The sequence below is a fragment of the Cervus elaphus genome, chromosome 4 (genome assembly GCF_910594005.1).
Source record: "Cervus elaphus chromosome 4, mCerEla1.1, whole genome shotgun sequence".
NCBI lineage: Eukaryota > Metazoa > Chordata > Mammalia > Artiodactyla > Cervidae > Cervus > Cervus elaphus.
The window spans coordinates 41,084,071-41,112,058 of record NC_057818.1 but is presented as its reverse complement, the minus strand read 5'-3'; the positions used below and the strand labels follow the sequence as shown (position 1 = coordinate 41,112,058).

Here is a 27,988-nt window from a genome sequence, read left to right as displayed (position 1 = left end):
CTCTCCAGCTGGCCCCATGCATTCAGACCCTTGGAAGCTGGAGCCCAGTGGATTCACAGTCTGTGATGATGGAGAAAAATGGAAATATAGAGGGGCTTCTCTGGGAGCTCACAAAGAAAAATTTCTGAGGCCAGATCTCAAAATGTTAATCAGATTCAGAGACATAAAACATGACAATTTAATGGTGTTTGGTGGAAACTGAAAATTCTTTAAAGTTCTAACTATCCTACATTGGATTCTAATACTTTTTTAATTATTAGATATAAAATGCTTATAATTTTAGGGGGAAATTAGACTTGGTAATTTATATTTCTTGTTTATACAGTACAATTTACTGATGAAAAAATGTGCTAAACTTATTGATTCATGACCATAATTGTTTAATTATTTATCATTGCAGAATGGTATTAGCATTGCTAATAATGCAGATGTGCACAAAGGCTGAGGAGTCAGATGCAGCTTTTGTTTGGGGTGCACAGGGCTCAGGGAAGGTTGTTTCAGGCCGGAGGGCAGCCTGCCTGAGATGTGAGGTTCCTGAGGCACACCTGTCCCCATGAGGATGACCGCAGAAGAATTCTCCAGCACAAGAACAGTAGAACTAGAGGGCCACACACGGGCCTTGCCTCTCTGGACTCAGAGCTTGGGCCTGAGAATCAGTTCGCAGTCACTGTGAGGGTCCTTCACTCTGCCCACAGTCCAGCGGGTCCACATCCACTTGTCCTTCATGATCCAGCTGACTTCCAGGGTCCAAGAGAGCTCAATGAGAGCCACGATCACACAGACTGGAAGGGGTCAACAGAAGGTTCTAGCATCCCCTCAGGCTGGCTACATATCCATGTTCCTCTCCATCACCTAAATCCGGAGGAAAAGCAAATCCTTTAAAAAGTCAAAGGTAATGTGAGACCTCAAGCCCCAGACCTACTCTTAGAACTTGCAGATCATCTGAATGAACCTGTCCGTTTTACAGACAGGGAAACTGACTTTTAAAGAGAGGGTCTAGATGCTCTGAGTAATAATCATCTCTAGCCTTCTGGAGAGTCAAGCAGAGACATCCAGAGGGTGTGGAATGTGAGCCTAAATCTCAGAACAGAAGACTAGCCTGCAGACACATGTGGGAGTTGTCAGCACCAGTGTGCTGGGGTAGATTAAATTATTGGTCCCAGTTCCTCACTGTCCCATGATAGAATCATCCATCCACTTTCTTGCCACAGCTCACTATGAGTCAGGCACGCTTCCTGGCCCCCTGACCTTGGGGTCCCCCCAAAGCCCACCAGTCAGGCAGTAACAGATACAATGGAAGCAGAAACTTGAGGCATTTGTATGCAGGTGGTCTTGCTGGCTTGTGCTTTGGGCTTTGCCATGAGAAGATCATGCCTGTGTTGTCCAGAATGAGGCAGAACTACTCCAGCCAACCACAGAGGCTTCACTGAGAAACGCATGCTCACTTCTGTCTGACGCTGCGTTACTTTTGTTTGTGATACAGCACTAGTTAATTGACAAGGTAAGTTTTCAAGCTATGGGAGTAGGGAGGATCACCCAGGGAGAAAGAGGAGTGCAGAAGAAAGACAAGGAATAAACCTGAAAAACTCAGCATTTAGAGGAGAGGACAGGAGCCACCCAAGAGCCACTAGGCAGAAAGAAACGAAAAGACATTACTGTGGGTGGCAAGGGCCAAGAAAGGCACAAATTTCAAATACCTACATACTGCATGTTGTCAACCAGCATCAGAGCAGGGAAGCCTATTGGATTTGTGCATATCGTTTGTGCATATCAAGATCGGCACAGGGTGGAATCCCAAGATGAAGATTGGGTTGCGGGAGCCAAATAATGGACAGATGGTGACAAGACAGTCGGTTCAGGGAGCTCAAACATCCAACAGCAGAAGGGGGACAGAAATGTTTGGAAATTCTAAGGTGTCCGTGTCTGGGGGCCCAGCATCAGCAAGCAGGGCAGACAGGATAAGCTCCTTGTTGCAGACAAGTAACTGAAGGGCGAAGGGGACAGAGCCAAGCTTAGACATGACGCAGGTGAGGAGCTTGCAGCTGTACCGAGCAACATCTGGGTCAGCCTGAGGAGGCTCCTGGCCCTGGGATCCTGCCCCCCTGCAGGCCAAGACTGCCCCCTGGGGGTGGTGCTCTGCTTCTGCAAGTCTCTGACGCCGCCCCTACGGTCAACTTACTTCCCATCTAGCTTAGCACAGGCCCCTGGAAGGCAGGGTGTGAATTAGACCCTCGGATGGAGGCATGCTGGCCACCCTGACTGCCATTTGGGCCTGGATTTAAAATTCCTAAGTACCCAGCTGTGACCCTGGAAGCCATTGCAGTGGAGAGGGTCCCAAGCCGCCCCCATCCCCCAACTTGAATGGTTCTGTTAGAAATACTAACAGAGGTCCCCTTGTCTGAGTTGGAAGAAGGAAAGGTGACTGTTTCTCCCCTCCAGAAGCCACTGAGCAAATCTGTGCCCAAACATGCCTTCCTCTAGGCTAGGGAGGGGGTATCTCCCCATTGTGGGGCCCCAAGAGAGGCAGACAGGCCAGCAGAGAGCAGGCGGGCCCAGCACCTCGCCCCGTTCTCAGTCCCTGCGGCTTCCTTCAACCTCCCTCTGAGGCTGGTTCCCATCCACTGGAGGCTGTGACCCCCCCGCCCTTCACTGAGCTTTCTCTGAGCCCCAGCGTCCCTGGTGAAAGTGAAAGTCGCTCAGTCGTGTTAGACTCTTTGCAACCCCATGGAATTCTCTAGGCCAGAATACTGGAGTGGGTAGCCTTTCCCTTCTCCAGGGGATCTTCCCAACCCAGGGATTGAACCCAGGTCTCCCGCATTGCGGGCGGATTCTTTACCAGCCGAGCTACACCTGGAAGCAGTGTTAATTCATGACCTATACATCCCCAACAGCTTTGCTGCTTGGTTTGGGCCAAAATATTTGTTCCCCTCAACAAATGTCTTTGTCTCTGAAATGATGAGCTCCCTGTTTGCACAGAGCATGCCTCCTGGTGCTCACTAAAGGCCACATGTACTGGAGTTCAAAGCCTGCATTTGGGGCTCTGACCTCAGCGTTGCCATTCACTGGCACACGTGATTCTGGCCATTCATTTGCCCTTCCTGTGCCTCCGTTTTCTCATCTGTGAAATGGGACCTGTAATTCCTGTCTCATAGAGTGTCATGAGAATTTGACAGGATAAGATATGCAGAGTGTCCAGGGCAGAGAGTGTTCCACAAACTCCTGCCAAACAGCAGACACCTCTGGCCACCCTGGGAGGACAGCAGCAAGCGTGCGGGACTGGCCTGTGATGTGACCCTGGGTAACCCCGCTTATTGCAACCTCAGTTTTCCTCAGTGAATAAAACAGCAGTCAGATATGACAGTTTCCAGAGCCCTTTCAATTTGAAATAACAATAAAGAGCTTTTATTAAGCACAGTGTGTTGCCAGGGGTATTTCTTGGCCACCAACACCCTACCACCCATACCCCTTCATACTCTGCTCCGCGGTGTCCCCGGCTTCCTCCCACCAGTGCCGACACCCCTGAGTTGAGAACTTTCAGTGGCCAAGGATTGTGCTAGCAGCTGCATGGGATGAGACACAGTGAGGGGGTAGGGAACCCCACGGGGCAGCCTCAGCCCAAAAGGGAGCAGACTGCAGGAGGATGACCGCAGAGGACCCGACCTCAGACACCCTGACTGCAGCAACCCTGTCCTGCCTCACTGCCCACTTCCTCCCGCGCTTCCTCCCAAGTCAACCACGTGCACCCAGATCCTTTCCCAGAGTTTGCTTCTGCAGGAAGGATGGTGGCAAGCTGCATGGGGCACCGGGGAGCATCTCAGCAGGCCACTGTGCTGCCCACTGGGAGGGCCTGGCCCTGCCAGATGCCCAAAGGCTGTCCCCACAACCAGCCTAGGCTGGACGGGCCTCCCTCATGCCATCCGCCCCCTTCAACCAGACCTGAGTCTGGCAGTCCAGCAGGCCAGAACTAGTCGGTGAATTGAATCTGCTCACTCACTCACCTCGCTTCCAGACCCCCACCCCTCTACTCTGGAGCATGAAGAGGCCCCTGTTGGTCAGTCTGGTGTGGCCCACAGAGCCCATCCGGCTGTGGCAATGGAATGGAGGTAGCAGTCACAGCCGTCGGCGGCCCTCGGCGGTCACAGAGGACAGGACCATGGCGGGGACCACGATGGGCTCAGCCCAGGGCCGGAGTTGAGGAGCCAGGGGGAGTGAGCAGTGTGGGCCCCTGCTGACCGGCGGACACGAGGTGAGCAGGCAGCGAGGAAGGGACTGCGGGGTGGGAGGAGGGGCTGGGGCTGGGAGAGTAGAAGGGTCAGGAGGAGGTGACATCCAGTTAGGACCATTGCACGAGAGTCAACCAAGCTGAGAGAGAGAGAACGGCAGGTGTAAAGGCCTGAACGTAATTACAGGGGCCCGAGCGGTAACGAGGGGCGGGCTGGAGGGGGGCCCTGGCCGGGGCTGGAGAGGTTGGGAGGGCTGGACACGTACAGGCTGGACACTGAGCTGAGGACAGGGTGGTGTGGAGGGGGAGGCAGGAGGCTGACACGATGCAGGAGCAGAGATCGGGGAGAGGAAGATGAGGTCCCCTGCTGTGCACCCTGGGGAGCGACGGGGCCTGGGGGAGCACACACGGGTACACAGGCAACCCCTCTGCACACAGACCAGCACTCACGCGTGTGCACACACTCACCCTCAGAGTGCACGCAGCTCGCACACACAGGCGCACACACTCACCCATCAGAGTGCACGCAGCTCACACACACAGGCGCACACACTCACCCTCAGAGTGCACGCAGCTCGCACACACAGGTGCACACACTCACCCATCAGAGTGCACGCAGCTCGCACACACAGGCGCACACACTCACCCATCAGAGTGCACGCAGCTCGCACACACAAACCCACTCACACAGGCGTACGTGACACAACCTACGCACGCAGATACACACATCCTCGCTTACATACAGACACACACGCATGAAAAGACACTCCATAAGCTTTAACACGTGCTGCCAGGGCAAAGCACCCTCGCAAGCGCCCTCCACCTCTTCACTCCTTTCACAACGAACCCCCGTCGAGGTCGGAGCCTCATTACCCGCATTTCACATAAGAGTAAACTGAGCCTGGCCGTGAGGCTCCCGCCAGCTGCCCCGGGGGACCAGGGCTTAGCCGTGCTCCACGAGGCCCTTGCTCCCACGTGGGAGCAGCTGTTGGAGATGACAGAACAGCAGGATTACACCTCAACAGAAGGTAACCTGCCCTTCTTATTAGAAATGCCCTACTTGGTCACTGCCCTGGGGGGAAGGCCAGCCTCCGAGGAACCTGGCATGGAACCTGATAACTCATGAGGCCCAGCCCATGTGGAGCAGCCTTCGGCAGGCACTTGCCTCTAACAGGGGTGAGGCTCTGACCAATGGCCAAGCCTGCAACCAAGACCCAGACATAATGCCCACCTGTTCATCAAGGGCCCATGCTGCCTCCCTTCCCATGCAGGAGGCTTAGAGAGAGGGCACGTGTGCTTAGGGAGCACGGAAGAGAGCCCCTGAAAGGCAAGGTCTGAACAGCCCCCCTCCCCTGTCCCGAGTCTTGGGGCTCCCCGTCCCCGCTGCTGACACAGGAGAGTCCCCGGTCTGGTCTGGCACCACTCACCCAGCCCTGTGCTGCCTGTCCCACGCAGCCTGCTATGCCCCGCTTCCCAGGAGACTACCAGCTCTGTCATTCACATGCTCCTAAAATGTCTGTTGAGTAGCCACTATGTGGTGGGCACAGGGCTACTTGATCCCTGGGCAGGAGCCTTTTGCACACTCCCTGGGGAGAGTCAGGTCGGGAGAGCGATGCCCCCATTCTCCAGATAAGGCACTGAGAGGCTCAGGAAGAGTCTTTGGGTCCCGAGGGATGGCAGCTCTCAGCCTCCCCCCAGGCCTAGGGCCCAGGCAGAGGTAGTGCTTTCTCAATGGAATGTATCTCCCACCACGGTCCAGAGAGAACACAGAGTCAGACCTGCAGCACACAGCAGAGCCAAACCACAGGGAGCTGGGTCCAGCCAGGCCACATCCTTGCCGCCATCCATGCTGGAATTCCATGGCGAATGGTGCTCAGCCCTTCCCAGGACTCCACTGAACACCCCTCCCCTCCAAGGTTAACAGGATAAAGGCTGGGTAAAGAAACTACTCATTTCCCCAGCTCGCAAAGAAGCAATTATGTGACTTTCCAATGTGGTTTCAAATATATTTTGCAAACTAGGACTCAGACAAATATTAATGGCAGCAAATTACAGTACTTAGCAGAATTATCACCTAGCAAAGAGGCGCTTTTAATCTATAAAAAATATCAACAAAAGATGTAAATATGAACCCCTCAATGGGTGGTGTATCTTGAAGAAAATATACATCTAATCTCACAGTGTGTTACCTCTAATACCTGGGGAGAAGGTTAACAATTCTGAGACGTTCCCCACGGCTAGAGAATATATTTTGATGTAGATTTGTGGATATCAGAGACTTTAAATCTATTGTATAATCACAGGGCGGGAGGGAGGAGCTGGCCACCTATTTCTCCGTGATAGGAAGGCGGCCCTTGAGGGCTGTTTAAATGGCTCCACTTCCCTTCCCGAAGCTCCTGGTTCCTGGGGCTCCACCAGGCACTGAAGGCCTCCTCCTGGGGAGACAGCGCCGGCCAAGTCCTGGGCCCTGCCAGAGGCGGGGCTGAGCCCCTCTTCAAGATGGGGAGATTGATGAGGGGCTGCTGATAATGGTAGGTAATGGAGCCTGTGAAAGGCAAACTATGTCAGCCTCATGATGTTGCTGGGGGGCGTCCAGAAAATGCGTGAGCCAAGCAGTGTGACCTCAACTGCAGTAGGACGTGTGTGTGTGTGTGTGTGTGTGTGTGGTGTGGTGTATGTAACAGAAAGATTCTCTACCACACCATCACAGGATACCTGGGGCTCCTATGGTCATCCAGTGACTTACAGAGGCCGCATTGAGCAGCAGGGCGCTGACAGCCCTCCTGGAAGCTCTCTCTCCCTGTGCTGGCACAGGCCTGGGCAAATATCCCAAAAACCCCAACCGGCAGCCGCAGCCACGGGAGAAGAACGGTCCTTGGAGGGTGTGAGGGAATGATGCGCTAATCATGTTAACAGGCACCAGTCCCTCATGTCATCCCTCGGACTCTGGACCTCAAGCTGGGACTCCAGCTCTGGAGCGATCCCTTCCCTTTCAGTTCTCAGGACAGAGTCCTGGGGTCCCATGGGCGCCAACCTGGGGCTCAGCTATGGTCTTCAGACACCAGTGAGGAGAGACCTGTCATTCCGATTTCACCATCTCCTAAACTTGCCACCTGATGCAAGGAGCTGACTTCACTGGGAAAGACCCTGATGCTGGGAAAGAGTGAGGGCAGAAGAAGGGGGCAACACAGGATGAGATGGTTGGTTGGCATCACCAGCTCAATGGAGATGAGTCTGAGCAAACTCCAGGAGACACTGAAGGGAAGCCAGGAGTGCTGCAGTAGAGTCCGACACGACTGAGCAACCGAACAACAAAACTGTCCCCATTGGACTTTCTCATCCTCTCTTCTGCATGTCCCCGTAAGGAAAGTTAAGCTGGACTTGAGTTTCAGGGACTGCTATTGAAGCCTAATCACCAATGTGAGACTGGGGTTCCCAGTGCTTACCTCTGCAGGGGGTTGGGACATTTGTAATTCATCCGAGGCCAGCTCATAAAACGACACTCTAAGATAGCTAGTCAAATGATTATGCCTCTGCTGACTGTATTTTTAAGGAGGTTATCCTTCATAGCTAATTTGCTCTGCAACCCGTAAGATTTTACCCGGCTTGGTTACCTCTCGATCACCATGCCTTGTTATCTACAAGAACTTTTATTCAGTCACTTCACTGCCTTCAGAAAGCCTCCCTGCAGGAGGCTGGGCCAGGTGGAAAGAGGTTCAACAGCGACATGGGGGACGGGGAGGGGGAGATTACCTCTGGCTTCGGGGGATCCGGGGAGGGAGGACTGTGACTAGGGGACTTGATGGGAAATTTCTGTCACTTGTATGAAAACTGGGCCTTTTTACCTGTCGTTTGGGGCTGCACCTGCAGAGTAAATGCTTTTTGTGCGGACGCCAATCCACTGCACGCTGAACGGTATTCAGTTCCTGACACCGTGGGACCTTACGCAAGTCACTTAACCTCTTAGGGCTGCAGCTCCCCAGTCCTAAACTGCGCATGACAGGCCCAGCCCCACCTCTCTCGCCGCCTGTTTCCAGAATTAATTGGACAACGCTCACAGATTGCCCTGAGCTTCCCAGAAAGAGGGGCACTTCCAACACGGGACAATTATTCTAATTATAACTGCCTCAGACCTGTGTACACAATTTTGCCTTTTAATGTTATCACTGAACATAATGGTAGAAGAGTGAAGGCCACTTTCCCCAAAGGGGATGGTTTTAAGAAGCTCCATTTTCAAAAAAGAACAGAGCTCATAAAACGGAAGCACAGTCACTCCTGCTGGCACTTGTAAAAAGTCCCTCTAGCTGGTCCCTGCGGAGAGCCTCGGAGGTCTTCAACCAGGATTGGTGGAAGCAGCCAGACAGGGAAATGTGGCTCCTTCCTCGGGGACTCAGGCCACGGGGAGGGCATCGCGATGAAGGTGGCCACTGCCCACTTCGGTCTCTGAAATGGGCGGCTGTGGAGCCCTCTAGGCACACAGCGGGGTGGGCAGCTCCTCAGAGAACCAGTTCTGTGTGCCAGCTTGGTCAAGCCAGCGTGGCCCCCTAGCCTAATCCATGGCAGGTCTGAGCAGCCATGGCGGCCCTGCTCCTTCCGAATGCAGCTGGTTCAGGGCCGGATGCAGGGCCAGTTAGAACCAAGCCCGCTAGCCATGTTGGTGCACACAGACGAGGCGGAGGAGGTGCAGAGAGCGGGGAGAGCTGAAGCAGGCGGCCCCAGGGGAGGGCTAGAGAGAAGCAACAGAGCAAGATCCTGTTCCCCTGGGGCTGGTGGTACCCATGCCCCTTATTCCTCCCATCCTCCAGACCCCGTCAATAAGACGCTGTGACTGAAACTGACGGAGCAGGCTTCTAAACTCGGCAGCACAACATCCTTTCCAAAGGTGCTCCCTGGGTTGAGTCACGGCCAGATGCTGTAGAGACAGGACTGCACCATGTATGGAGCTGCTGGGAAACCAGACCTCCCCCCACATCTCAGGGCCAGCAACAACATCGAGGGCTCACCATTCACTGGTGACAGCCTCTGTCCTGGACACGGACATGCATTGGTTCATCTAAACTCATAGGGGCCAGATGAGGGGATGCTAGGCAGGAAATCAAAACCCCCAGTTGAAAAACTTGCTCACAGGGGATGCCAGGATTTGAACTCATTCTCTCTGACTCCTGACCTCAAGATGCTGTCACTCTCTCTACTGCATCCCAAATCCTGTGCCCCTCCCTCATACCTGCACCCGGAGGGCACACCGCAAGGGTGGCCTCTGAGGCAGCAGGTGGCCCAGCCCCCATCTGATGACCTCCATCCCCAGGACCAGCGAGGTCCTTGCCAAGCCCCGGCTCTTCTGTGAACCAGCTGCTAGTTCTCGGCCAAGGTATCTACCTTGTCCGGGCTTCCTCAGCTGTAAAATGAGAGTAAAACTTCTCAGCAGAACTTTTGTGAAAATTAGATAAAAGGACATAAAGCGCTTTGCCAACTCAGAACTGCAGTGTAAACATGAGCTCTTTGTCTTCATGCCTCCTGACTCCACTGTTTCCCTGTGGGAAGCCAGCAGATGGACGTCAGCAGGGTGGCCCTCAGATCCGGAATTCCCTGGATCTGAGGTGGGAATCATGGCGGGGCCTTGCCCTGCGTGGTGGCTCCCTGTCTGTGCTCATCTCATTATCATGAGATCAGGCCGTGGATCTTCAGGGAGTCTGGCCCAGGAATGGCAGGAGAGGGGTCTCAGGACAGGCATCTACAGCACGGCTGGCCTTATTGAAATGGAGATGATGGTGTGATCCATGAAACCAGGTGAGGCACCTGGGACTCCTCCTGGGAAGTCCCCAGGTCGATATGTCCCTTTGGGGAGACCAGCTCTAGCAGTCACGTGCAGACGAGAGCCCCCAAGGGTACTTCTGCATGTCATGTCGCTGATTAACTGTGGCTGAGACCCATCCCATCCACAGGTCTAGAAGAATCACATTTAGTTCAAGCTAGAGAGTTAGTTTGATGAACCAAGAAAGCATCTGTCAAGCTACCTGCCAACCTTTGCTGATTGACCAAGCCATATGCCCAGTGCTGGGAGGACCAAGGTGGGAGACAGAGAGAGGGAATGTGAGGGCCCCAGCTTAGGAAGCCCTGAGTCTGCAGGGGAGGCTAAGAGAAATCTTCCTCTCAGTTGGGCCAGCAGGGGCTGAGACTGCTGGGCAGGGAGGAGTGGGCAGGAGAAGGATAAGCTGGAAGAAGGAAGGATTGGTTAGAAGCAGAGAAGCCACCTCCACCTACCAGGCCAGCTCCTGCAAGCCCAGGAGCACAGGCAGCAGGCATCAGGTGTGTGCTGTCTGGCTGGATGGACGGGCCAGTTTGGCTGTCCCGGGATCTTGGGCAAGGCATGAACTGCAGTGCACCGTCTTGCTAATCAATAAAACAGCACCAGAGGACTGTCATTATATTGGTTTTTATGACTGGCAACTAATACTTAATGAATGTTAACTGCACAGAGCTGAGTGCTTTATGTGAATTATCTAAATTTACCAGCCCTCCTCCAATCTAATGAGACAGATGCCATTCCCATTTTAGAGAAGGGGAGATTGACTCGTAGCAAGATGGTGTGATGACCAAGACAAGCTGGTGCTGGGTCTGGGTTTGAACAACAAGCCTTTGTGCTTCATTGGTCTCCTAGCCCAGAGCCAGCTCATGGTTGGGAGACCGTGTGGACCAGCACCACCTGTGGAAACAGAACATAAGCCACGCAGGTGATCTTCAGTTCTCTGGGGGGGTTGGTGGTGGCTCAGTCACCAAGTTGTGTCCGACTGTTGGACTATGGCCTGCCAGGCTCCTCTGTCCACGGGATTTCTCAGGCAAGAATACAGAGGTGGGCTGCCATTTCCTTCTCCAGGATCATTCCCAACCCAGAGACTGAACCCAGGTCTCTTTACTGCAGGTGGTCTCCTCATTGTAGGCAGACTCTTTACCAACTAAGCCACCAGGGAAGCCTAATGTGCTCAGTGCTCAGTCGTGTCCAGCTCTTTGCAACCCCATGGACTGTAGCCTGCCAGGCTCCTCTGTCCATGGGATTTTTCAGGCAAGAATACTGGAGTGGGCTGCCATTTCCTCCTCCAGGGGATCTTCTAGAAGCCACATAAAAGAATCAAGTGAAATTAATTTTAATAGTGTATTTTATTTAATCCAACATATCCAAAAGACTATTTAAAATATTGAGTGACTTCCCTGGTGGTCCAGTGGTTAAGACATTGCCTTCCAATGCAGGAGGCATGGATTCAATCTTTGGGAGCTAAGAACCCACGTGCTTCTCAGCCAAAAAACCAAAACATTAAAAAAAAAAAACTGAAACAATATTGTAACAAATTCAATAAAGATTTTAAAAATGGTCCACATCAAAAAAAAATCTTAAAAAAATAAAATTTAAAAACACTGAGCTATTTGACACTCTTTTTCACCTACTAAATCTTCAAGATCTGGTGTGAATTTACACCTCCAGCCACTTGTTTTTTAAAAAGTATTTATTTTTAATTGGAGGATAATTGCTTTGCAATATTGTGCTGTTTTCTGCCATACATCAACATGAATCAGTCATGGGTATACATATGTCCCCTCCCTTTTGAATGTCCCTCCTGCCTCCCTCCTCATCCCTCCCCTCTAAGTTGTCACAGAGCACTGGGTTTGAGCTTCCTGTATCATATAGCAAATTCCCACTGGCTGTCTATTTTACACATGGTTATATATATGTTTCAGTGCTAGTCTCTCAATTCCTACCACCCCCTCCTTCCTTCACTGTCTGTTCTCTATGTCTATGTCTCCATTGAAAGTGAAAGTTGCTCAGCCGTGTCTGACTCTTTGTGACCCCATGGACTGTATAGTCCATGAAATTCTCCAGGCCAGAATACTGGAGTGGGTAGCCTTCCCTTCTCCAGGGGATCTTCCCGACCCAGGAATCGAACTGAGGTCTCCTGCATTGCAGGCAGATTCTTTACCAGCTAAGCTACTAGTGTCTCCATTGCTGCCTGCAAATGGGTTCATTAGTATCATCTCTCTAGATTCCCTTTATTTGTGTTAAGCACTCAAAAGCCACGTGTAACTCCTGATGGATAATGCAAGTAGAAGTTATCCTTCAAAGCACTCACTTAGAGGTGAAAGGAGTCATTAATAATTAGGAGGAGACAGGAGGCATAAACCAGGACACCCAGGCAAACCAGTCCCCAGGAATACTATGGAAAGGCAGGTCCCCACTCCCACAACCTGGGGCCTCCTGGGGCCCTCAACCCTCCTACCTGTACCATCTGTCATCTCTTCCTCTCTTAGCCATCTTTTCAATGAGCCTGTCTATGCCTTGGTTGGCCTACTCTATCTTATAAAGTGTATGCCCTCGTCTCTACTACTTTCTTTCTTGTTTCTTTGGGTTTGCTCTTTTTCCAGTCTCTACTGTTGCATAATCTAGCTCTTCTGCTGTCAACCTTTCTCATTTCCTGATAAATACATTTAAAAGGCATTGGTTTCCCTCTATGTACTGCTTTCTCTGTCTCTTATACATGACAAGTAGCATCCTCAACATCATCCCATTCTAGGGTTTTCCTGATTTATTATTTGCTTTAAACATGTTATTTAGCTTCCAAACACATAAGAATTTTTAGCCATTCTTTTGCTTTTAATTCCTAATATTATTCCATTGTGACTGAAGCACATCACATGTACCTTACTGATCCCTTGGAATATATGGCGACTTCTTTCATAGCCTATGACATAGCTTGTTTTTGTAAGTGTTGCTGTTGGGTCATTTCCTTCTCCTAAGAAGCCATTCACCCAGGTACAGGCCTTTGAAAGCACCAGTTCATTCATGGCATCCCTTGTCTGAACCCATCCTTAGCTACCAGCCAAGCCTGACAATCCGCCAAGTCTGAGCTTGGCCTCAAGATCTCCCCATGACCCAGCCCCTCCAGCTGCAGGCAGCCCTTCCACACTCCCTGCCCTCTACCTTTCTGCTCTAAGTTCCAGCCACAGTGGTGAGTCTCCTGGCTCTGCATCAAAGAAACCCCAGGTCAAGAAGGACCCATAGGAGTCCCACTGGGCAGACAGCTGGGACAGGGAGGGTCATTTCCTGTGCCTCGGGGCGCCATTAGTGGAAGAAAACAACAACGGTAATAGTACCAGCTCCCTCCTACTGAGCACTTAATGTAAGACCAGGAGCTGAGAGCGTCCTGCGAAGGCACCACCTCATTTAATCCTAACAACCTCAACAGCGTCCATAACCAACATTACAGCTGAGAAAACAAGGGCCACAAAGGAGGGGTCACTTGCCCAAGGCTCTGTCTGGCTGCAAAGTTGGACCTCTGGGCCACCCCGCTGAGACCACGAGAACAAGAAAGGAAAATCAGGGTGGGAAGGCAAACGGGATTTTCCCAGGCCCCAAAGGTAGTCAGTGGGGATTTGGGACCAACCAGTCAGCCAGGGTCTACTCCTCACCTCCAAGAAAACAACAGGCAGAACTCAGAAAGCCCCGCAGCCAAAAGAGCCAGAGCCACCTACCCAGGAACAAGGAGCCTGCGAAGCTGCATCCCTGGGAAGCAGTCAGGTCCATGTATATGCAGTCCAGATAAAGCTTTGTCACCTCAGAACACCTTGGGGGGACGGGGGGAGGGGCACTCATGGTGAGGGGCACTTGCGCTTCGCGCCTGGATGGGTTTCCTATGTTGGGTGCCTAAGGGAGCCCAGAGCATGTGGAAAATTCACCGACGGGCGGGCAGACCCTGACTCCAGCTTCACAAATACACCCAGATAAAGCCAAACACCAGCTCCGCCATGGTCCAGACACCTCATTCTTGTTTCTTCTCCCCACCAGCGCCAGGCTCGCCAAAGGTCATGTACAAGATAGAATTTGACACAATAAGACTCCACTCCCATGTTAATGCCCCTCAGATCGGGCCTGCAAAAGTGAAATAATAAATTTAGGAAAACAAGCAGAATGACCCATCTGGTTGGTTGGTTTTTCTAGATACCATCTACATATTTTAGAAACGTACAACCTTCTAATAGAAATGAATAAACTACTCAACCATAAAGTTGCTATAGAAGATATGCTTGTTCTGATTCGAAAGGGCATCTGCTATCTGCAATATTGATAATACTTTTCAAATTTCATCTGCTTTTGTTTGCATTCTGTGTCGTCTGTTTAAACACACTGGGAATAATAATGAATCCCTGCATTATCTCTACTTTTTCAAGGCCGAACATATAACTTTATCACAAAAATAATTAAAATTCTTTGGCACTCTTGTATCTTTTCCATTAAACGTTATCAACCAGTGACAATAAACTAACATGAGCCCAAGGCTGGCCATGGGCCGCCTTTACAAAGAATGCATTTGTCCCCGGGCGAGAGACATGAATTTTCAGTTTACAGGGTCAGACGATCCTGAAGTTTTTTACAGTAGGAGACCACAAATCTATACCTCCTGTCCCCTAACAGGGGCTGGCGGCGGGCACGGGGCACCCCATAAATTCTCAGGCAAGAATACACTTTAATAGGCAAAAAACCTTGGCAGCTTAATAATTCTGAGTTGCAAATTTAAATATTTTACATATCATTAGACATTAAAAACAAAGATTTATGCGGCTCGTCTCCGCGGAGTGAGGACCCCGTTGACTTCACACACAGCCATGAATCTGCTTGAGGTTCATTAGCTGAGCGTCTTCGGCTAAGGAAGCCCTTCGAGTGGAGGCTGCCTCTAAATCATGGCTTTTATTTTCCCGCCATCAGGAGGCACTTGAGGAGACCCCTCCCCTGAGCAAGGCCGCCGCGGGCACCCTGACCTGCAACGGCAGTGCCCGCGGGCAACACCCAGCCTCCCCACCTGGCCAGGCCCAGCAGGCAGGAGGGAGCCCCTGATCTACAGCCCCGGGCCCAGGGGCTCCCTGCCAGGACTCGGGCAGGCTGGGCTGGGGGCCCACTGGGTACTTCTCAGAGGCCAGTTAACACACATCCCTGGGCCCTGGTTAACAGCCTCAGATGAGGAGGAGGGGAGGAAGAGAAGGAGAGACAGATAGAAAGGGAAGAACTTCTCCTGGCCACAGGCCTGGATCGTCGATGGCCTAGCCCACAGCATCCCACTGTGTAGCTGGGACTGACCGTCCCCGATGCCCCGGAGTGCCTGTCACACCCTCACTTGCCTCAAAATTCTATTTACCCTTCAAGCTGTTCACAGGCCTCCCCAGAAAGCCCCTCATCTCCCAGGGGATTCCAGCCCATCCCCTTGGGAGCCCTCACTCGGATTTCCTGGGCCGCCTCCTCTCCCCACCCAGCCCAGAGGTTCCTGGGCCCTGGTTTTCCTCCCCGCTCAGCCCATGAGGGCCTCCCCAATGTGCCCAGGTCAGTGCTCTCTCAGTGTCAGGGTCCCTCACTGGCCTCATGGTGCTGGTGGTTTAGTACGCCAAGTCGTGTCCAACTCTTGCGACCCCATGGACTGAGCCTGCCAGGCTCCTCTGTCCCTGGGAGTCTCCAGGCAAGAGTACTGGAGTGGGTTGCCATAGCTGTGTCTTCTACTTCCTATGCGTCCAATGCTTCGACATTGGGATCTTGCTGACCTTGGAGGGGCTGCTCCTTCCTGGACCACATCTACCATCCCTAGATGAGAAAACAACTATGCAAATAACCAACCCAGAGCCCACACCCCAACCTCCTCCTCCATCTGGCACTAACTCTCTGAGCCACCGTGCCCCTGCCCTCATTGCCCAGCGCCAGGGCCCAGGAAACTAGGGACAGCCTCTACATCCCAGAGCCCACTGAAATGATTCAACCTACTAGCCAATCCTAAGCCTGCTTACCCTGCCTCACCCATTCCTTCCCGTGGAAACCACAGTAAAGGCTCCTGCCCATACTTTTCGTCTCATGCCCTCTGCCTCCTGGCTGGCCCTGGGGCTTCTCCCTGTGGCCCTGGGGGTGTGATGTGCCCTTTTCTCTTGAGAACTGTGATCAACTATCATTTCACTGACAATCTTATCCCGATCTGTTGGCCTTATTGTACCTCAAATTTTCTATTAATATACTGTATCTTAAAACAGCATACAGCTGGTGAACGTGGGTATTTATACTAAAAGCTTTTAATATATTTGTCTTTGGATGGAGCATGAGCTGTCTGGGTGTCACAGCTCCCACCACTCCCTCTTTTATCACATGCACACTTCTTCCAGACTCACGAGACTCATGAGTTGGTATCCCAGCCAGTGAACTCACGCTCTTGGTGGCTGAAGTGTGAGGTGGAAGGAAAGACCCACCCTTTGAAGGGGTGGGAGATGTGTGCTCCCGGGGACGGGGCCCTGGTGGACTCAGGACAGGGAGGAAGAATGGTTCTCCAGGCCAGCTTCACTCTGTGGAGGCTGTGAAGGTGTCTTCAGACCTCAGCAGAACCCAGAAGTACCAACAGAGCCCCTGAGACCTCACCTCTGTCAACACCTCAGTCTGCAGTGTGAGAGAGAGAGGCCAGGAGAGGAACTTGGGAAAGATGGAGGCAACGCAGGAGCGGGAGAGATAACTACAGAGTTCTGGAATGTTTCTGCCTCGCATATCTGAAACTCTATGTCCCCCGACCAGCATCTCCCCAATTCTCCTCCTGGCCCCTCAGCCCCTGGCAACCACCATTCTGCCCTCTGCTTCTATGAGTCTGACAACTTTTGATGCCTCATATAAGTGGAGGTACAAAGGATATGACTCCATGAAATAGGAACCAGAGGTGGAGAAAAGGACATTCACTTAAAAAGGAAAGAAGGGAGGGAGGGAGGAAGGAAGGAAGAGAGTTTTTAAAAATTAGAACTGTGAAGGCAAATTTTTAAAACACCAGTAGAGTGGCTCGAAGATAGGAAATCCCTCAGAACTGGAACAGAAAGGGAAAAGATGAAAATAGGAGAGATAAGATCAGAGGATGTGGTGGAATGGAAGCCTGACAAGAGTTCAGAAAGGTGTGATGAAGAAAACCCATGGTAGAACACTTTGAAAGAAGTGGAAGCGACTGGAGAAATATCTGGAACTGAAAGACATGCATTTCCATGCAGGCAAAGGCCATCCATGTGCGGATGGATAAAGAGAGGATCTGAAAGCTTTCAGAGAACAGAACAGGCCACAGCTGAAAGGCTCGGACTAGGGAAGGCCTCAGACTTCTCAAGAGCCATGCTGCTATTAAGACGACCATGAGGCAATGCTTTCAACATTGGGAGGGAAGATGCCTTTCACCTAGAATTCTAGATTCAGCCAAATGGCCAATCAAGCGGGAGGATGGACAGACAACATTTCAAACAGCTAAGTCTCAAAAAATACTATTTTCCAGGGACCCTTTCTCAGAAAGTTACTGGAGGGTGTGTGCCACCAACATGAAGGATTAACCCAAGAGAAAGGAAGACAACATACAAGGAACAGGAGAGGCACAGTCGATTCCCAGGCTGCTATGGAAGGGAGACCCCAGCAGAGCAGCTGAGCCCCATTCTAGAGGGCAACCCGCAGAGCCAAATGCTACAGGCAAAGGGAGTCTTCAAGGGGAAAAAAATGGAAACGTTAAACAGCCTAGTATGTTGACAGTTGCCATAGGACTTTGCAGTTCTGGCGGGAAATTTGGACATAAATTATTAATGCTACTTAAAAAAAAAAAAAAGGAGAAACAGCAACAAACAAAAACACTTACAGTTAGAACATCTGAAAGAGTGGAAAGTGGCTGCCGCAGGGGAGCCTGAATGAGGGTGTGGAGGGGCAGGCCAGAGATCGCTCGTTTTTACTCTAAGTAAAAGTGTTTCTCACTATGAGCCATCTCATGTTTTAAATTATGCACGTATGTGAGCTACACACAAATTGAATGTATAAAAAGGAAGTTGGCTTTAAATAGGACTGTGTGTTAAAATACCTCAAGGATAAATTCTCTTCAGCACTGGCAGGGGCAGGGTCCCACGCCGGCATCTTCTCAGAGCCTAGTATGGAGTGAACCAGGTCCAGACGGGGCTGAGAAGTAGCGTCCTGGGAGAGAAGTGAAGCGTCAGCAGGGGGCTTCACAGCGTGGACTCAGGTCCTCAAGGGATGGACACTCGGCTGGCCGAGGAGGTGAGGGCTTCCGAGACCTGGCGGGAAGCACAGCCCCAGGAGCCTGGGGCCTGCACGCTCTTTTGTACCCTCTCTGAGATAGGCTCACTGGGCCCAGGCACTGAGGTGAGGATTCAGTCCAGACCCTGCACCCCAGGGTCTCAGGGGCCATGGGAAGATAGGGTGCTGAATGCCGCCCGGGGCCCTCACATGCTGCCCTTCCCTCCTGGGGAGAGGGGCCTCTGGCTCGGCTCGAGCCAGAAATCCATACTTCTAATATGATGAGATTGTCCTCCCGCAGACATAGAGTTTTTTTTTCCCCCGATAGCCCAGTCAGAAAGCAAGTCTGATTTCCTGTGTCAGCACATTTCCCTCTCCTCACGAGCCACGTGCATGCTGGCGCGGCCCCCACAGGGAGCCAGGACCCCCGGCCGGTCCTGAAGGCTTCATCCTTCCTTCTCTCTCCCCTCAAGCAGTGGACTCCACCACTCCCACCAGGCACTAGAAGGAAGGCCACTTTGAGGATGAATGTTGGGGGCCAGAGAACCCCAGGCCCCCTCTCTCCACACACTGCAGGTGCCCCTCCTGGTGCAGTGACCCCGGCTTCCTCATGTGTGGGCCTTGAGTCCCCAACTCCTCCAGGCAGCGCGGCCGGGGCCTCAGACTGGGGGGACTCAGAGGCCTAGGCCATCAGGGTGGCCTGGAGCGCCTGGACGGAGTCAGCCAAGACCGACACCAGGAGCTCCCGCCACCCTGACCCCCTACACTGGGGTCTGACCCCACGCCTCCTCACCTCCCCTCCCTGTCCTAGGCAGACCTTCAACCTTCTGGTTCCTTGGCTGGGTACTTCCCTGCTAGTATGACTGTTCCTCGTCTGGGTTCCTACCTGCTAGTATGACTGTTTTTTGTAACCATTGGGATTGAAACAAAAAAGGATTTTTCTAATGACATTGCCCTCTGGCCCCAGGCAGCGGAGGGGCTGAGGGACTGCAGTCTTGGAACAAGGTTAGGAGCAGGGACCAGGCCAGGCCAGTCAGGGCTTGCAGGCACATACATGCCCTGAGTCTGGTGCCATAGATCCCATTCAGAGGCTGGAGGAAGCCCCCTTTCCATCCCTCCCAGCCCCAGAGGCCTGTGGGCATTTCCCACATGCAAGGTACCATCCTTCTTGTGTCCAGCTGTGTGTGGGCCTCTGTCTGGCACAGCGGAGGCTGTCCAAGGAGGCCTGGCCCAGGCTCAGAGGAGCCCACATGCTGGTGGGAGGGGACAGGGAGCACGGAGGGCACAGGCCAAGGTGGGCTCAGGTGAGCAGGCTGGTCTTTCAGGGTCTCCAGATGGTGTCAGAGAATGTGAGCGCTGTATGTATATGTGGGCATATGGGTGAGTGTGACCATAATTGTGAGCATGTGTATTGTGAATGTGCATAAGTAGCTCGAGTGGAGCATGTGTGAGTACGTCAGAATATAAATGTATGTGTGTACCCATGCCACTGATGGTGTGGTGTGGCTCAGCCCCAACACCTGCAGGCTCCCCTATACTCTTCTACATAAATGGCATCGCTATTGTGGTTGAGTAGACAACCCGTGCAACAGTATGTTACAGCCCCACTTGGAGCCCCAGTATCACCACCACCCACTGCATACATAAGGGGAGGTCACGCCCAGGCAGCCCTCCTCAACAAAGCTACAATCACATACCAAGACTAGCCCTTGGTTCCCTTCTAAAGAGACCTCAGTCTTGTACTTGAGGTCCCTCCCACCCTGTTTCATCATCCCAGCAGCTGTCAGGACAGTGACTGCTTCCTCATTCTGCAGGTATGGCAGCCACAGTGGATACGAGTGGGGTATGGATTTGTGGGATACAGAAAAGAGATTTCAGATCAGGGAATAGGAACAGAGGCCAGGGGCCAGTGTAGACAGTTTGGATAGAGACTCACTGCAATGTTGCCACCTCTGAGCCTCAATTGAGGGACTGGACTCCAGCGGTCTGTCCTGAAGGTCCCCCTCCATACAGCTCTCCTGAAGGATCAGCACCCCTTAGTTTCCACTGAGCTGAATGGGAGCTGAGGATACCTGAGTTGGGAGTCCTGACCTCTTCCTGAGGCTTTTCGTCATTGAATTCACACTGTTGACTGAGTACATCGCCTCTAATAATGTTGTAAGGGCACTGGTGGGGGCGTGCATGCCCCTGGCTACACTTCTGGGTGAGAAGGGCCTCAGTGGCTTACTGGGCTGCAAGGCAGGAGCTCCACTCCGAGATCCCCTAACTCCAGAGCCTCTGTCTCATGTGTGGGCCAGCCAAGACTCAAACAATCATGTTCCTCATTTCCTAGGACCCCAACCAGCCCCACAGCCTGGGTGGGGGCAAGGTATGTGGGTTGCAGAGGAGAGAGAAGCCAGAACAGGGCAACAGGGGAGCACCTGGGCCAGGAGCTGCTCGAAAGCCCGCCAGCCTCACTCTCCCCACCCTGCTCCCAGATCACAGAAAGGCCTGCTTCCCCTTCGCTTCCTATTCAACCATGTCTCTCCATTGTCAATAAAAGCCATTTTTAAGGTCAACTATCTTCTTCCATCAACCGCCAACCCCACACAGCTCCGACCATACCAGCCCCAGCATCACATCATGAAATAAAAATTAAATTGTAGTTGGGCTTTTAAATCAACTCAATTAAAATAAAGAGATTCTTGGCTTGATATAGGGAAATATTTGTATTTCCAATTCTATTTGTTAATACATTGACATATGTGCTATTTTTTAAATGTAGCACTAAGTGCACTTTCTGTCAATGCCATAGATTTTTTAATAGACTGAGAAAATGCATTTCATTTCTTCTTATTTTCCTTCAATACATCATTTGGTTCTGCTTTTTTGCCTGCATGAAATTCATTTTCTAATGGAAATATTTGTTTTGTAAATCAAATATGTATTATGCACAAAATGCAAAGCACAAATTAAATTATGTTAATGAAATGAAAGAGATATGAAATGCATATTTCATGGACAAAACATAACCTCAGCAAACAACCATTTCTTGATAAAATCTTTAAACACAATCTCATTCTGTGACAGACATATTGTTAAAGTAGATAGCACCTCATTTAAATGGTTTCCTTTAATATTAGTGCTTAGTATATAATTGTAAATAACTTTTGGGATGAAAAACCAATAATGAAATACTGTCTTTAATAGTTTGCTATTGATGTCAGCATAAAATTTGTCGTAGTTGAATATTGGAAATTGGGAGTGCACAGAAATATTCTCAAAAGCTGTAAATGATTGCATATTTAAATAGAGCTGACTAAGGCAAAGATGTTATAGATATTAGTAATAGGCAGAAAATTATGCTGACCTAACATTATTTGACAAAACCCACTGTTTTAAATTATATATTGGTTACACTTAATGAATAATAGATTTTGTAGGTGTTGTTTCTCTGATCATAATGCTGATGATACGATATGTCGGGGATTTCTTAGTCATCTTTCTGACAATAAACACAGCCTCGGCTCACGAAGGTCGGGGGAGAGGCCACCGGATGGCCGGTCAGTGCTCTCTGCTGGCGAAGGGCAGATCGGGCCATAGCGACTCGTCGCCATAGCGACTCCCCACAGGCAAACTGGCTGGCTTGGGTGGACCCAGCCCGAGATGGGCCAGGCTGTCTTGGGTGGGACCTGTGGGAACCTCTGGCCAGGAGTCCAGCCTTGCCGGGAATGCCAACACCGGGGAATGGCGGCGACACGGCTCCAAGTGTGGAGAAGTCACCAAAGGACATCCGTCCTCCCCCAACTCACCTCTACCACCAACCACACAGAAGACGGGAAGGGATGGCTAATGCGCATGGAGGCCAGGCACGGACACGGCCGGGACAGACCAGACGACACAGGAGACCACGGCGGCTTGGACGTCCGTGCCCCCTGCTGTGCGCAGGCACACCCACACATGCACTCCCAAGTGCACGGTCACACCCTCACACTCACCTAGACCATCCGGCTTGCCTAGGGATTCTCAGACAGCCCTTTGTGAACCGCAACCACGAGGAGCAGTCAGGATCCCGTCGCCCTGTGCTATCGGAGCCACTCAGCCGGGGCTTGCCAGAGACCCCGGCCCTTTGTCCTCGGGGTCTGCTCAGAACACAGGGGTGTCGCGAGTGTGTGCGCATGTGCGTCCTGTGTGTGGTACATGCTTTGTGGGTACACTGCCGTGTGCGCTCACACGTCGGCATGTGTGGGGCGCAGGGCGAGCAGGTGTGGCCGGAGGAGGACAGTGTCGGGCAGAGGGGGAGTGAGGAGCAGCTAGCTCCCTGGGTTCTCTCAGATGCTTCTGAAAAGAAAGCACTTAAGACTCAGGATTTCACAGAGGGGGATGAAGGACAAAAAGAGAAAAACACTCGAACTTTTCTGCTGTTCTCCTGACACCGCTCTTTCCCAGCCCCTTCTTCCTGAAGCGTGAGTGTCTAAACCCTGGAGTAAGGGTTGGGCCCTCCTCCTGTTCTGACCCTGCCCGGCTGTGTGGCTCTGGATAGGTTGCTCTGTCTCTCTGTTTCCTCACTTGCCGATCTTGCAGAGGGGAGGCTCAGTGATAACTGAGGTCCTTCCCAGATCCGCAGCTGGAGATCTGAAGGCCCACGTCTGCCCCAGACTTAAGTTCCACCCGGAATAGTGTATAAGGTACCAGAACCCGGGATCAGCTGCAACAGATGACAGAGATGACGGCGGTGCTTCGGGAACAAAGGAAGAGCCCTCCGTGACCCGCTGCAGCGCAACTGAGGACAGCTGCTCACGCGACAGCCAGTGTGTGTGAAGGGGTGGCTGGCCCTTCGCAGTGACCAGGGTGCCAGTTGCCGTCCCAAAGGTCCACAGCGGATGGATGGAGGAGGAGCCCACTGCTACAGCCTGCACATCCCAGCAGGGACCTGCACCTTCCAGCTGTCCCCGGGCCTTCCACGGCCTCCCCCTCTGCCCAAGCTGAGGGCCGCGCTCAGGCTCCACCTTGACCCCCGACATAGCTCCCACCTCACCAGACTCCCAGCACCCACAAGGCCTGCGGAAATTAAAAGAACATGCCATTGGGTCAGCTTGAGGTAGTTGTTACGGTATATCCCGTGTACCCACACAACTCTGGCACTATCTGGGGCAAATTGGAATAATCCAGTGAATGCTGATGGCTATATTTCCGGCAGAGACGACATGAACGTAGTCATCTAGCCAACAGTTACTCTTCGGGCACCTACAACGTGCTGGGCAACATGCCCAGTGCAGAGAATCCATCAGGGTGCTCAGCGGGGGACAGAATCATCTCTCCCCACTGTGGAGCTCGCTGGAGAGTCACACCTCCCTGTAAAATGGTGTGTGGTGACAAAGCCACAAAGGAGACGTACGTGTGTTTAGTTTGCCATCTGCCATAAGAAAGCTCCACATAAGAAAGCTCATACACATGTTCTCCCCAGCTCTGAGAGCCACGAGTCCCAGGGTCAAGGTGACAGTGGGCTGGTTCCTCCTGAGGGCCCTGTAGAGGCTCTGTCCCAGCCTCTCCCCTAGCTCCTGGAGGTTTACTGGTTATCTCTGGTGTCCCTTAGCTCATGGAGACACCAGCTGAATGTCTGTCCTCATGTCACTGGCATTCTCCCCAAGTCCTTTTTATAAGGACACCAGTCATACTGGGTCAGTGGCTCACCTGCTCCAGTGTGACCTTATAGTAACTAAATGCTCTGCAATGACCTTATTTCCAAATGAGGTCATATTCTGGGGTAGTAGGGGTTAGGACTCTGACATAGGAATCAGAAAGGGGGGAATTCAACTCTTAACAGCATGAAAGTGAAAGTCACTCAGTTGTGTCCTACTCTTTGCAACCCCACGGTCTATACAGTCCATGGGATTCTCCAGGCCAGAATACTGGAGTGGTAACCATTCCCTTCTCCAGGGGATCTTTCCAACCCAGGGATCGAACCCAGGTCTCCTGCACTGCAGGTGGATTCTTTACCAGCTAAGACACCAGGGAAGCCCAAGAATACTGGAGTGGGTAGCCTATCCATTCTCCAGCGGATCTTCCCAACCCAGGAATCAAACCAGGCTCTCCAGCATTGCAGGTGGATTCTTTACCAGCTGGGCTACCAGGGAAGACCCCCTTAACAGTACAGGAGCCTACCAAAGGGGGCCTGACTGTGCGAGGTGTCAGGCGTGCCGCCCTCAGGGCGGGCTCCAGGCTGAGATCTGCAGGAGGAGGTCGAGGAGCAGGCTTGGGGGTACAGAGCAGGCAGGGCCACGGAAAGCACAGGAAAGATGTGAGCTGAGCCCGGCCCCAAACGGAGGGGACGCTGGGGGTGCAGTGAGGGCACAGCAGAGCGGGCAGGCCTGAGGGCAAAGGGTGCATTAGGGGTGGGGGGGTACGGGGCTGGGAGCCGGGGCTCCCCAGGTTAGAGAGCACTCTGGCTTCTCCTCTGTTCCAGTCCCCACCTCTCGAGTCTGCCAGGGGTGTAAGAACGAACCCCTGGTCAGGCAACAGCCACAGGGACGTTGGGACCTTCAGAGGGTGAGGCAGCAGAGGCTTGTCCAGATGCTGCCCCTTCAGGGCAGGGGCCATAGAGGCTGCGGCTCCAGACTGGCCTCTCTCTGACACCTGGGAGGCCAGGGCCCACCCCCGGCCGGCGATGCTCCAGATCCCGGGCTCCCGGGCCTGTGGGCAGGCGGGTCACTTCCCAGGCCTCTGCTCTGTCCACTGGGAATCCCGCCGGGGCCTCCCATGCCGCTTACCTCGCAGCGGGCAAACGTTTTTATCCATTCCCTGAAATTAAACTTGCCCATTTTTCATTATCAAATTCCGAGCTGGTGTCATCTCCCCCATGCCGGCGTGCGGCTCTCGTTTACAGCGCCCGAGATTAATATTAGGTGTTTGTAAAAGGCGAATATTAGCTTCTCCCTTATATCTGTCAGAATTAATAACTTCCCCATCACAGATAACTCCGGGTCAATATTAGATTCGCAGATGAGGCTGGAAATAAAATGTATGGAAATATAACGTCTCATTTGTACGTATTCAAAAGAGGTCCTTTCATTATTGAAATTCGGCGGCAACTGTTCAAAGGTCAGAGGACTTTGTGGCCTGGAAATACCCACCATCTGGCCTGAGCAGTCGCAGGCGAGGACAAACTGGTGCCCCTCCACAGGGCGCCTGGGAGGACCGGGGGCAGCTCTGCCAGGGACTATATAGGGCAGAGAGGGCTAGAGAGCTTACCCGCCGCCGGCCGGAGCTCACGCTGGGACCGAAGCCAGAGCCTGGCGTGGGCACCTTGCCAGTGGCCGCCGTCCATATGCCCTCCCCACCTCGGTGCCAAAGTGGGGCCACGGGTCCCCTCCCTTCCCTCTAGCAGCTGGGCGCTGGACATGTGAGCACCAAGGGGTTAACAGCCAGTGCGGTCGCAGGACCCACCTTCTCCCAGAAGCACCAAGCCACCCCCAGCCTGGCCCACCAAGTTGGGTGGGGGGAGGCAGAAACAGGCCTCGAGACAGGCAGGCCAGCTCCCTGTTTGGCAATTGCTCATAAATCATAATTGACAAGCAGAATTTTTCCCTTGAGCAGCAAGGGTGTTTTATTTAGTTGTTTCTATTTTATCTGCTCGCAGGAGATGAGGGACCCCCCCCCACCACTACCACCACTGCTCCTCACTACTTTGGCTGTTTCCCATAGTAATAAAACTCTCCAAGAGGCCAGGGCGGCTCCATGAACGCCTTCTGCCCTGGTGAAAGGGTATCCTGGGACTCCGGCTGCATGGGGGGTTTGGAGGAGCCACTGGGAGGCACAAAGTAGGTGCAACGTACTCACTGGCAAGGAGGCGGCCCCCGCTCCGACCTCTCCTCCCTCCTCGAGGGGTCTTAGCCCTCTGGGATCCCGTGTGGCAGGTGGACAGAGGGGGCCCACCTTTGGCCTCAGGGAAAGAGGACAGAGTGCCCCAAGCAGCAGGCCCCCAGCCACGGAACACCTGCCCGTGCTCAGAGCACAGACCCAGAGGGGTGGCCCGACTCTGACCCCTTCTCCACGGAGGGCTGCCGATCAAGCCCACGACGACTGGTATCCCAGTGGTAGCTGAGTGAAGGGGAGCGGGTCCTGGGTGCACCCCCGGCCCTGAAACCCGCACTGCCTCAGGCGCCAGAGGGCAGAAGGACCACACGCCCCTGGAGCAGCTGAGGAAGGCCGCCCAGGAAATGGCTCTGCCCAGCCCGTGCCATTGCTGGGCTCGGGAAGGCCTTTCTTTTTGATACTAAGAAACCCCTTTCTGGTTCCCATAAATGACTTAAGCTCTTCCCTATTAAGGCGCTCCCTCCAGCTGGGCTGGCATTGAGGCCCCCGGCCCTGGGGCCTGAGTCTTTGTGAGCAAGGGGCCCCGCTCTGGGGAAGATGAAGGGGGAAAGCCCTTCCCTTTCTTTCCTCCTAAGCCCCTCAAACTCACTGTGACCCACAGATAAATCCCTTTTAACAAGGCTCACTTCCTTGTCCAACCAGTTAAAACTCCAAAAATAAACACAGACCAGAGCAGGCTTTTCCTGCAGCTTTGGAGGCCGTTAGGGATGGGGAGTGGGGGCTGGCGCTTGCCTGATGGGGAGCAGTACATTGCCTTCCAAAGTGGGGTGCTCGACCTGTCCCCACCACCTGGAGTCCCTCCTGAGAGCAGCCCCTCTAGGCCAAGAAGCAGCAGCTCCAGGCAGGAGCCCGGGGGCCACCTGGGCCCCCTCCCAAATGGGCCATCATCCCTCCACACTTGTCACACAAGCTCCCCTGTGTGACACTCACACTGCTGAACCAAGGCCCGCGCCAACCTCAGTCCTCCCTGCCTGAGCCAGGTTGGGAGGCAGGAGTGGGGGTCAAGCCCGGGGTCTCAGGCTGATGTGCGAGAGTATGAGTGAGGGGCTGGATGAAGGGTGCTCCTTAGCAGGCCAGACACAGGGAACCCAACACTCCCTTTCCTCAGAGCTGGACACATCCCCCAAGCCCCTCTGTACACGAGCTGTGGCCACAGCCACGTGGGGTCTCCCAGGAGCTCACTCAGAGAAGTGAGCCCCAGAGCCTCTCAGGGCACGCAGAGGGCATGAGTGGGAGGGGGTGCCCTGCTTTCTCTGAAACCTTAGGGGATGTGCCTCCTTTGCCTCTTCCCAGAGCCGGCTGCCCCTCAGAGGAGCCAAAGGACCTCAAATGGAGCAGGGTTCTCACGCAGGTCCCAGGGCTGCTGGCCAGCCCTGCAGGCCTCTGCCCGGGCCCCTGGGGACTCCGGGGCTCAGGGCTCGGGGTTGGGAGGGCCCACGCCTCTGCTCCTTCTCCCCCTGCATTCTTTCCCTGCACTGGGCCTCGAGAAAAGCAGCTTGCTGATCCCAAATCCCAGCTGGTCTCTCTGTTCCACACAGGATAAATGCCCATCCATCTTCTGTCTGTCCATCTATCCATCCTTCCTCAAGTATTTATTAAGCATTTGTTATAGGCACGATGACATCTGAATACCAAGGTATGGCAGCAGACAGGACAAGTGAAATGCTTGACCCAACACACCTGCAATGGAACGAAGCCACCAGAGAAAACCAGAGGACAAGGCTGGTTTACTTGGGCAGGCAAGGGTGGCTTCTAGGAGATGGCGAGGTTGAGGTCCAGCTGGTGATTCAATAGGCTCAGGAAAGAACGTCAGGCCAGGGAGAGCAGGCAAAATGTCCAGAGTTGCAAAGTGCTTGGTGTGT

The 27,988-nt window shown here is 52.9% G+C and overlaps 1 long non-coding RNA gene across 1 annotated transcript; it reads right to left on the bottom strand.

The window, feature by feature from the left end:
* Positions 1-363: 363 nt before the first annotated feature.
* On the bottom strand, positions 364-27,988 carry LOC122691946. Its single transcript, XR_006340542.1, has 3 exons — positions 27,807-27,988; positions 18,100-18,209; positions 364-852 (listed from the first exon to the last, which is right to left on the bottom strand). It is a non-coding gene; the product is annotated as an uncharacterized LOC122691946 (long non-coding RNA).